Here is a 12,337-nt window from a genome sequence, read left to right on the forward strand (position 1 = left end):
GAGAAAATAATTGCACTTCATTGAGATTGATGACGCCCCATTTAACCTCCCCACTCGTGGCGGGCGGCGCCACCGAGCATCGAGATGAGCCTCGGACACGCTGCCGCGGCGGCGACGGCGTATGCGAACACGCGCCGGCTTTTTTAATGATCCTACAGGGCATTTTTCAAACGCCTCGCAGCGCTCTGATCATAAGTTCATTGTTAGTAAGTGAAAAACAACGATCTGAGCTCTAGGAGGCCTCTGGGAATCTCCCTCCACCAATATAGAAGCATTTAAGTCACACACCGAGGGGAATCGATGCCAGCGGAGCCGCATTAACTCCAAAGCTAACGAGTTTGTGAGTTCGGCCTTATTGGACGGGCTTGCGCGCCGCATCGGAGAATGCGGGCCGTTTAAAAAAAAGTTGGCGTTTTTCTCGGGTGGAAAAGGCGAACAAAGCCGGCGTGATGAGTGGCGTCGCGCTTCTCAATCTGCAAAGCGACGTGGCCAAGGTTATTAAAGAAGGATGTAGCGGCGCAAGATGGCCGCCGTTGTGACCAGAGGCGGTGTGCAGAGATAAATGGTTGACCCAGCCTGGTGTCAGGTTAGGATTGATGCCACTATCAGCACCACTGCTTTCCCAATGATTTTCTCAAATCTCTGATAGAGTGTGTTATCTAGTTACTGGCATGAGGGCAACGGCCTGCAGGCACAAGAGAAGGTCAATCTATGAGGACAATCTTTGTTGGACTAAATGAGAAAAAAGACCTCACAAAAAAGAATAAAAAGCAGCTGCTAGGTCTCTGGGATAAGATAAGCCAAATTACTTCTCTTTAGTAGGATAGGCCTCGGGGACAAACATAAAAAAAAAAAAAAAAAAAAGTGAGGCAGCTGTTTTGCTCTCTAACTTCTACGTTGGAGATTTCACCTGGATGCTTCCTTGAACTAATGTCGACGCACTGCTCGGAGCCCCTTGAGGAACTGGATGGCTCATCTGCATTCACCTAATGATTCTACCTTGAAGAATTTCCAGAATAGATCATACAGTGTAAACAACCTCCGTCAACATCTTTTACAAAAAGAGTTTGACTAATAGGTTCTAATTTAGCGGTCGCGGTCCCGATCGATAATCGTGTGCCGATAATGATGGAGAGGGGTGCGAGCGAGGGGAAATGATTCCACTCATTGTGTGAGGAAGAATGAAGGTGTGGACATCACCTCGGGGCGCGCGAAGATGTCCACAGGTGCTCGTGGGACGCGGGAGCCGATGGAATTGAAGACAAATGACATACACACAGACACACGCAAGTACATACATTAGGGTGTACTTTCAACAATGACAGTCTCCTAAATATTTTATCATGTCTGCATTGTTTGCAATTCGGTGAAAAATAAACCCCCTATTGTTCCTTTTTTGGTGCCAGGGAAGTAGATAGATAAGACATTATCTAGCCTATCCATCTAGATCGAGCATTAACAGCCTGTTAATGCTCGATCTAGATAGATAGATAGATAGATAGATAGATAGATAGATAGATAGATAGATAGATAGATATAGATAATCTCGATCGAGCATTAACAGGCTGTTAGATAGATAGATGGATAAATCTAACAGCCTGTTAATGCTCAACCTTGATAGATCTATCCATCCATCCATCCATCTATCTATCTATCCATCTATCCATCTAACAGCCTGTTAATGCTCGATCTAGATAGATAGAGATAGATAGATAGATAGATAGATAGATAGATAGATAGATAGATAGATAGATAGATAGATAGATAGATAGATAGATAGATAGATAGATAGATAGATAGATAGATAGATAGATAGATAGATAGATAGATCTAACAGCCTGTTAATGCTCAATCTTGATCTATTGTATCTTTGTACAAAAACAATCCATAACGTTGGGTTAAATTGACCCAAACATTGAGCTGGTCCTTTTTTAACTCATAATTTGCTTGATTTCAGTTGTGTGACTTTAGAAAATGTATGTTTTATACATGTAGGTGTGTGTACCTGATTACTTTAGAAGGGGCTGTTATTTTCTTAAAATGCAATAATCCTAATGTTTGATTTGTGACTGTATTAAAAATTACACTGCTTATTCTTCCATTTTGCAACCACATGAAGCTTAATGCGGGAAATATCATTTACAGAGACTAAGCGAAGATGTTGCACAACAACACTGAGATTCATTTAGTCTGTCGACAGCGTTTACTCTGTTGATCCCACCGCTAACTGATAAAATGCCACCCTTATCACGGGGAATCATTAGAGGACATTCGGTAGCAATGAAGTCTCATTAACTGACAAGTACATTGAGAGACTTGAACGCATCACTGACAATTCACAAACTCACAGGCCTATCTTTGCACAGGTCGCTCTTCTCCCAAAGTTTTTCTTCCTTTTTTTTTTGGGTACTAAAACAGTTTGAACATTGTGCTCTAAGTGGATTGGGTTCCTGTCAGTGCTGAACGTTTGGACATTGATAAATTTCCTCCTGTGTGGGATCAATAACGCTCACCTCTCAGCCCTGGGCTCCCTCCGAGTGGGACGTCATAATTACTCTGTCAGACTGAATGGCTGTCTGTGTAAAGAGTGGTGACTGTGTATGTGTGTGTACGTGTGTGGCGGTATACTTGTAAAAAGCAGCCGATCATTTTTTTGCAAACCGAATGTGGAAATATTCCGTGTAGATTATGGCAATAAATGTGCAGTATATTCGTATATTCGTATTTCTTACGCATGATGATTTGTGGATTGTCTTTGCATCGGTTTGTGCGCCTATTTATTTAATCTCAAGCGATGATTTGTCAACCAAACTCGTGATTACTAGTGAATGACAGCCAGGCATCCCACCTCCTCTTTTCTCCTCCCACGGCGCTGTGTGAGCCTGTCATTTTCGCCAATCAGCGAACAGATCTGACAGCTGCTCTGACACGCAAACACACTCACAAACACAGCAAGGGCACATAAAAAACACACGCACATGCGGACCCTGCCTCCCGCCTAAAACAAAATCTATTGTGATAGAAACCTGTTAAGTCCAAGCTCTCAGCACGTATGATTTGAAAACTGGACCAATATCTTCAGGCAAATTATTCTTCGATACAAAGTTCCATCAAAAAAAAAAAAAAAAAAATCAATTTTAAACGGTCCACCAGTGACAGACAGTTCAGATTTTAAGGGATGATGATACAAAGACAAACAGTGCTTTTGTGTATATACTGTAATTATATATATATATATATATATATATATATATATATATATATATATATATATATATATATATATATATATATATATATATATATTCGAGGTGTCAGTTTTTTTTAGCCCTCCGATTGTTCTGCACCCACTCCAGGTGTGCGTATACTGTATGCGTGTGTATATCGGACACCATGTGGCACCGCGGTTGGAGAGGCAGCCTGCGGAATTAAAAGCGAACGAAGCGAGGACAAGCGTTCTCCTCATAAAGCCGCCACAATAATAACAATAATCGGCGAGGCAATAATAACCTCAGCGCTCATTTAGACATCAATACTAATCACGCTCATTTGGAGGACAATAATAACAATCAGGCTCATTTAAAGTGCTGTTTCTCCACAGAGGGCTAGAAACGCCTTTGGGCTTGGCTGGTGCTTAACCTAATGATAATAGTTATGATTCATGGCTCAACTCTTCCGCTTGCATGTTTCTGCACACCGCATAAACACAATTGTGCTTGAAAAGGGGAGGGCGGAGGTGGGGTTTCAATTTGACACATTAACCTCTCGGTTTAATAAATTATTTCTGATTGTTGGTCTGCAGCTGAGGTTTCTGTCAAAAACATATTTTGTAGTTGAGTAAATGCAGATGCTGGATGCTGATTTTGCGGACGGAATGACAAAAATAATGGTGAATTAAAAATGTCTGACCTGCAATTTTCATCCGTCGTCATTGTAATTGTTGCGAACATGCAAGATAGAAGTGTTTTTTTTAAATTCCCTAATTAAAGATGCTTTTGAGTAAATACAACCTCAGCAACACTTTGTTTCACTTGTAGTGTATGAGACAGATTAAATAAGACAAATGTTAAATGAAATCGTCTTTTGTATATCCATGGCAGGCAGTTACACATGAGAACAGACATCCACCATTTAAGAGTCATGTAAAGCAGGATAATGTCATCCAGTGGACATGATTGCAAACTGCATTCTCAGTCCCTAAATTAAACAAGATGGTGTATTATAGCCTAGAGTTAAACCCCTTAGCTGGCTTTGTTTACGTGTTACACTTATATTACTGTGCAGTGTTTCAATTGCAGTGTAATTGAAGAACCACAGACATGGTGTTAACTTTAAGTGTAAGTACTAAAACAGAAAAAATAATTTGTATGAGTGCGGACAGAAGTAGACGCCTGAAGAATGACGGACAAGAAAAAAAGTAAAATGTCGCCCCCTAGTGGCGACATTTGGCGGAAGGTTTGGTAAAAATACACCAAAGGACTGGCAGACCGACAATTACAATTTCGTACGGCTTGAAAAATTGGACCGACAATGACAGAAAGGGGGCGGGGCTCTGCCGAATGGCGGACAGGCAAAAAAAAAAAAAAAGAGTATATGTCTCATCATGTTTTTTTTTTTTGTTTTGTTTTGTTTTGAAAGAGATTGCCATCATAGTTTGGGACAGCAAAGTGTGGCGGTTTATGTCACCAGAATGTAATGTTAGCAGTGGTCCTCTCAGACTGTCACACTTGTACATGCTCATGTCGAAGACATAAAACCATTCCATTTTCTGGGTGTGATTTGACATAAAATGCCGAAGCCTGGGACAGTCAGGCGTTAATGCCATCCCTCCCGAGTCGTATAGCTCATCTATCTGTGTTCCTCAGCTTTGAACTCTTTGCTCGGCAGCTTTTCTCAAGTAATTCCAATGGTCCGGCACTGATTTGCTCTAAAAAAGTCGGACAGAAGATCGGTTCCGCACCGCTTGGAAAGATCAAAAGCTCCACTGACGGAGTCGGACGCTATCGCCGAGCATTCATTTCACTCGCAGACGACTGTGAAATGACTTCATCTGCTGCGTGGACTCACATAAGACACCATGATACTCGAGTGTTTGCTGACCCTTCTCTCCTTTCACTTGCCACTGCACATGCGGTGTCATGGTATTACAGTTTTTGCGAATGCACTTCGCGATTGAATACGCTTCTTCGCATGTTGCACTTTCACAGGGTGATGGTAAGGCAGTAATTTATTTGGAGTTAATAATTAATAATAACGGGGTTTGAAAAATCCCTTCCTACAAAATGTACTGTATATGCACACATATATATATATACACATATATATATATATATATACACATATATATATATATATACACATATATATATATATATACATATATATATATATATATACATATATATATATATATATACATATATATATATATATATATATATATATATATATATATATATATATATATATATATACAGACAAGAAAAATCTATCTATATTTATCTTATATAAATACACATGAATATGTGCATACATGCATCACATGTACGTTTGGTCCATATAAATATGTACCCCTTAAATACATATATACATGGCAACCATTATATTTACACGTTATTCTCTCTCTCTCTCTCTCTCTCTCTCTCTCTCTCTCTCTCTCTTTCTCGCTCTCTCTCTCTCTCTATGTATATATATAAAAGTGAAAATTGAGATATTGATATATTGCTGCAAGCATAATGAAATGGTGGCAAAAAGTCAAGCAAAAATTTACATGATTGGCTCAATTTGCACCACAATGCAATCATTTCTTCCTTGGCCCTTTTGCCACACCTCTAAAGTTAAAGATTTATGGAAATAGGCCATGTCATTTTTGGGTCGCTACCCAAGGCAATCTAAACATACTCATCCCTGCACGGTGGAAAATAAGTCATCTTTGGGTCAAAACAAAGCTACATTTAAAATCTGAATGTAAAGAGTTTTGGGTTTGTGATCTGGATCTTGGACTGCGTTGTGATACACGCATTTAACTTAGGTAATCAAAGTGTAAGGTTTAGTTGGATGAATAATAAACAACCTCGAACTACAGACTAACCCAGAAAACAACATAACCACCATCGCAGCAGCAAGCTTACAGTTGTACCGTGGTCCGCATTTAATTGCCTCTATCCTGATCAGGCAAAAACGCGTATGCTAATTAGACAAAAGCAGACCTTAAGCGCAGGCTTACAGTAGCTGGCAGTGCACATTGTTACCACTCACACTTCTTGAGGAAAAAACAGCAATTTGCTCCAACTTCTAAGCCCGGGCCACTTGAATAATTTAGCGGAGAATATTACAAATCAGCTTGATTATTTCAGTAATAACAAACCAATTTCAACATGGCGCGGCAAAGCTTTGCGGCGTCGCTGCTAATGGAGATGGCAGCACGCTTGGCGGGCACACGCGGACGCCACACAAGTGAGTGTGAAAACAGAAAAAGAGAGAAAGCGCAGCGAGATAACGAGGGTGGACTTATCGCAAGGATTTCTTCATCTCCTTTCATCCCTGCTCTTAATTTCCTCCTTCATTAAAGGAGGAGTCGGCCTCAGTGCCAGGATGTAATGCTTGGTGGCGACGGAGAGTTGTCTGCTTCGTCCTCCTTCTCTCTCCCCTCGCCATTCTGTTTAACTGTTTAAGCTGATGACAGAGAATATTGCATGCTGAAAGGCCCCACACGCACACACATACACACACACACTCTTGCCCAGAGCGAAAGGCCCCAGGCAGTCTCTTTCCCCACTAGCCAAGGGCGATCATGCTGCTTCTATGATACTTTAACTGTGGGATGTCAGGGAACATTAATCCTTTTAAAACACATCTCCACAGACACACACACGCAGATTTTCACTTTCCTTTAAGGCCAGAACACTTTCAGTGGGAAAAGCTAACTTTGTTGACCAATCGTTGTTTAGCTTTTGACCATGCTAACAGCTACAACTTACGATGAGCAGATTTTCAAACCGGTTTGCTTACATTTTTGTTTATGTTGATGTCACAGAAGATGCGCTCACTACAAAATCTGACTCATATCTCTGATTCTTCGTGTATGTGTAGAGGAGCAACTGTATATAAAATAGCAATAGCTAGCTGGGCAACCTAGCTCAGGCGTCGGCAACCCGCGTCTCTTTAGCACCGCCTGAGTGCGTTAAAATGGACAAAGATGGCGAGGGAATATATGTTTGGTTTTCATATGGTTTATAAATGCTGTAAAAATGTGTTGAATAAACATGTTTTTCTTTGCCAACCCATGGCCTAGCTAATCTGGCTTTAGCAAGGGTGACCAGCTGCGTTTTAACTGTGACGGTGCCGAATCCTGAAAGATTTCTCCAGCTCCAGCGTTGCCCCGATTTCCGATAGGTCACTTTAGGACATCCAATGTTTTCTTTTTTTGTTTGTTTTGTTTTTTTAGTCCGGCAAACCAGTTGTTTGGGTTATGGGTATGTCAATCACACAGTTGTCATAGCAATTTTATACAGATAAACAAAATAAAACTGAATTCAAACTGTTTGCTTTCACATTCAAACCAGGGCTAGTACTACTTCCTGCTTTCGTAACAATAAATCATGAGAAATGAAGGCAGACTTTTATTTTGAAAGCAAGTTGAGCTTTCTGGTGGCGCGTTTCCACCGTAGTGCTGCATTCACAATTATATGTTGTGCCAATGGATTTTTAGTTTTATGAACAAGGCTTTGTAAAACACAGCGCATTGGCAGAATAACGGGACCATGCAAAAAAAAAAAAAATGGATCGCATTTAGCACTAAGCTAAAATATTAACACAACCACTTGTCAACAGTTCCCATGATTCTCAGACACAGTAGAGCGTAGTATATCTAATTCCGGTATGGCACAAACGTGTATTAGGAACAACCATGATTCCAGACCCAAGGCTCCAAACCGTGACTGTCCTGGTTAAACTGGGACATCTGGTCAACTAACATAACATGACCCTTAAATATAGCAGCGCAAAGTTTGACTTTGAGGATATATGACACCGTGCCTTCTAGCAGCTATTGATCACTTTAAGTAGTCAAAAGTTAAGAGAATGAAATTGAAAGCAGTGGGAGCATACCAAGTCGCTGACATGTCTCCAGCAGGAAATCCATACCATTCTCCAAACCCTCTAGATTTTTTTTTCCTGTCTGGACTCTGTAAATAAAATAAAAATGACATTGAAAATATGTTTAAGCGACTCTGGTTTGCCTTTCAGTTCTTTGAAGAATTCCTTGTCTGTGTGATATAGGCGTGACATCACATTTCTGATGCTCCCGGCAAAAGCAGACAAAAGTTTCAGACTTTTAATAAAAAAGCTCCTAAAATCAGGATTCAGATGGCTCTGAATAGAAGTATTTCCTGAATCCTTGCAATAAGTCCCATATTGGCAAAGGAGAACATATTAAGAGCAGAGCAGGGGAATTTGCAGAGCTCTTCACAGATATTAGCATTTAATGAATTGCACATTTCTCTTGTCCTTTAAAACGTTTACCAATGTGGGAACAATCTTTTTTGATAAGATGCTTATTAACTTTGTAGTGGGCCTTAAGTACTGCCATCAGGAAGAAAGAACAATGATATATTTTAATCCTGCAGAAAATTCCCCTAGAAATGATGTATAACACATGGCGGTAGCTCATAAATTGATGAAGTTACAGCACTTTGAATGTTTCTAAGCTTCACAGGGACGCGCAAGCTAGCTTGTAGATGAAAAAAAATCCATAGCAACACTGTGCATTTTCGACTAATCTCTTATTTTCTTACAATTTTAACTTTTTGGCTGCTCTGAAAAGACAGTCGAGACCTTAAGCAGGTTGTTTTTGTATAAATCCCAAAATAGACATCTCTGTCCAATGTGCATTTGTCAATAAGTCGAAATAACATCCCTGGCATACTCCTGGTTTTGTCAAAACACATCATATATCTAGGACAGTGTAAAATTGTATTATATAGAAAAGAACAGCACAGCAACTTAATGTATTGTATAGTATAACACAGTATAGCAACAGCATAGCATTGTAAATTATAGTATATCATTGCTCAATGACATGACAAAAACAAGCAAACTAAAGTTATCTCAGTCACCAGAGATGGTTATTATTCAATGTATTTATATGTGCAACTGCAGATATTTGCAGATATTTGGCTTGTTTTGCTCTGACAACCAGTCAGAGGACAGAAATTTGCCTTAAACTCTAAATGGATGATGAGATTTATCCCATTTGTACTGTAAGTCAGTGACATCAGCCTCTGGATCACTTAGATTCATTTTGGAATTTTCATTAGTTGTTTTTTGTCGTGTTTTGTTTTTCATAGCAAATGACAGTTCTAGAGCAAGTATAATTTTTTCATTTTTTAATGACAATGTCTTTAGTTTTTTTTTTTGTGATTTGTTTTTTTTTTAATAAATATATGTGTGTTGAGAGCAAGATAAATGGATTTATGAGATAAACTACAATTTTCAAAGAAATGTATCCTTAACTCTTTTGGACTAATATATGGCAGCATTTCAAGATTATTATGAACCCTGAAAGCTAACATAAGCCATTAACTGATGCATAAAGGGAATTTTTTTGTAATTAGTTTCATAAACAGAAGAGGTAGCTTTCAATGTTTTTTTTAGCGTTTAAAGCATTTGCATTTTATCTCATAAACATGTTTTTTAAATTTCTGTTCCAGTTTGACTTTTGTTTATCTGCTTATTTTCCATGCAGCTTTAAAACATTATTATGAACCCTGACAGCTAGCGTAAGCTATTAACTGACAGAGAGAAAACAAAGGGCATTTTTTCATAGCATTTCAAGCGTTTTATTTTTAATTTCATAAACATGTTTTTGGAGCTCAATTCTAGTTTTACTTCTTTTCTTTATCCGTTCATTTCCTGTGGAAGTCCTAACAGCACCAAAAAAAAAAAAAAAAAATCTAGCATACAGGTACACACACACAGAGGTTATCCAGCATGCAGACAGCCGAGTGCAGGTCGGGAGTAATTCCTGCTCACAGCACTGTGCTGCAGGCAATGGAGGCGCTGGATATTTCATTATTCATTAATTTACTGTTTAACAAATCCTGTCATTACTGAGCTAGCTGAGTTCTCTCTCTCTCACACACACACACACAAAGACACACGCATACACGCAGACAGACCCACACTCACACACACACGCATATAGTAGCGGGTGTCAGGCGTTGCAAATCGGCCTGTTTGATCCTGGCCTTCTCAACAAATGTGTGGAGAGCCATGAATAATAAGAAACGCAGAGCCTCGGCGGAACGAGCAAGCGTGACACTACCTCACAAAAAAAAGCCCTTTAGCGTGCCGCAAAAGTCCGCTGGGGCCTGCAATATACGCCCCGGGTTCTTTATATGAAAAGACCAAACAAACAGTTGGCGCAAGTGTGATTGATATGAAAGGCAAAAGGCCCCCACCCACACGCTCACGCCGAAGCTGAAAGTGACACCGGGCCGTTTCCTTTTTTGCATAAAAGAAGGTTAGAACAGCTGCTGCTTGCTTTATTTGCGACTGACATTAATGACGCGTGAATGTTTATGTTTGGGTCTATTCGCCAGAGAAAGAAAATTGCCTTGTTAGGGTCCTGCTAACATTGTTATGGAAGAGAGAGAAAAATGCATCGCAGCTATTGTTGTGCTCACCTTGTGGTGACATAAGTTTTATTTGGCTAGTTAGAAAAAAAGAGCTGAAGTAAACCACAGATGAGTTGGAGAACATTTGTGGATTTCTCATTGAAAGTGCCTACAACATAGCAACGTCTGTGAAAACATTGATTTTATTATTCTAAAAAAAATGACCGTTTGTCAGTATATTTCCTTTTTTGAAACTTTTGACCATTTCCCAATTTCTGACGTCAATGTTATCTTGATATTCTGATGTATTTATTGGTTCCAGAGTCCAGGCAATTAATCTCAAGTATTTATGTTTACCTTTTTAGAGAGTCTAAAAATGGCTGGTAAATTCTTTAGGTAATTATCTAAAACAGTTACCGTATTTTCCGTACTATAAGACGCACCGGATTATAAGGCGCTCCCTCAATTAATGAGATTTTAAAACTTTTTCAATCACAATATAATACTCAAATAACAATAATACCTCAAATAACTCTAAACTCTCAATAGCATAATAACTCAGTCAATATGACCAACCTTGTTCAACTGTAAACACACAAAAGGAAACAGGTAAAGCTAACTTTATCACTTCATTCCCCATCTACGGATCACAATCTCAATATTCATCCACATATAAGGCGCACCTCATTATAAGGCGCACCATTAAAAAAATAAGGCTTTTAGGTGCGCCTTATAGTGTGGAAATTACGGTACTTTAGTACTCAATACCTAATTGTATAGTTTAGAATTTAATTACACAAAGTCATGGATTATTTTAGTACTGCTTTTATTACATTGGTACTGTACTGTACGAAAAGTGAAATGTGTGAAATAACCCACCCCCCTGGAATTTTCATGCATGTGGGGAATTTTCCGGCCTTACTGTGTGGAGTTTGCATGTTCTCCCCGAGCCCGTCCGTGCACTCTGGCTTCCTCCCACACTGCAAAAACATGCATGGCAGGTATATTGAACATACTAAATTGTCCTTAGGAGTGATTGGGTGCGTGAATTGCTCGTCCCTCAGGGTGTGCTGCCCCCTACTGCCCGGAGAATAAATTATATATATATATATATATATACTGTATATAATTCTCCACCCACTAGTTAAAACCTTGCAAGCTGAAAATGAAAAAGCCCAAAGCAAAAAAAGACTGCGAGTCCAAGGAGGAAGTGTGTATCTCACCGCGCTAGCTCTCAAGTACACCATGACCTGTGGGTGGCCGCCGTCTTGATGTCATTAACATGTGACATATGTAGAGCTGACGAGGAGCGGCCGGAGGCCAGCGTGCGCCTTCACGGCCGTTCTTGTGTCCGCGGGGCCGCCGGCCGAGCTCGGCTGAGTCGAGCAGCTCGTCGCCGTCTGCCGCCGAGACGCAACGTGTGGATCAGTATGCATGACAGACAATGCGCACGGATGGTAGCTCAGGGCGAGGTGTGGGTGGTTGTTGTATTGGGGGGGTGGGGAACGGGGGCTCGGAGGGATGCTGGCAGTCAGAGTCCCTTAAGGACGGTTTGAAGATATTAAGTTGAAGTGACACGGTCGCCGCTGCTGAGGCAAGGCGGCTTCTCCAGACGGCTCAAGGTCACACAGGAGGACACTCTCCTGTCACCATGCAACTAATGCTCATTTGAACAACGGCTTGCAATACGATCGACCCGGCGTAAAAAAAAAAAAAAAAAA

The sequence above is a fragment of the Hippichthys cyanospilos genome, chromosome 20 (assembly GCF_059441005.1).
Source record: "Hippichthys cyanospilos isolate Australia breed blue-spotted pipefish chromosome 20, RoL_Hcya_1.0, whole genome shotgun sequence".
Classification (NCBI taxonomy): domain Eukaryota; kingdom Metazoa; phylum Chordata; class Actinopteri; order Syngnathiformes; family Syngnathidae; genus Hippichthys; species Hippichthys cyanospilos.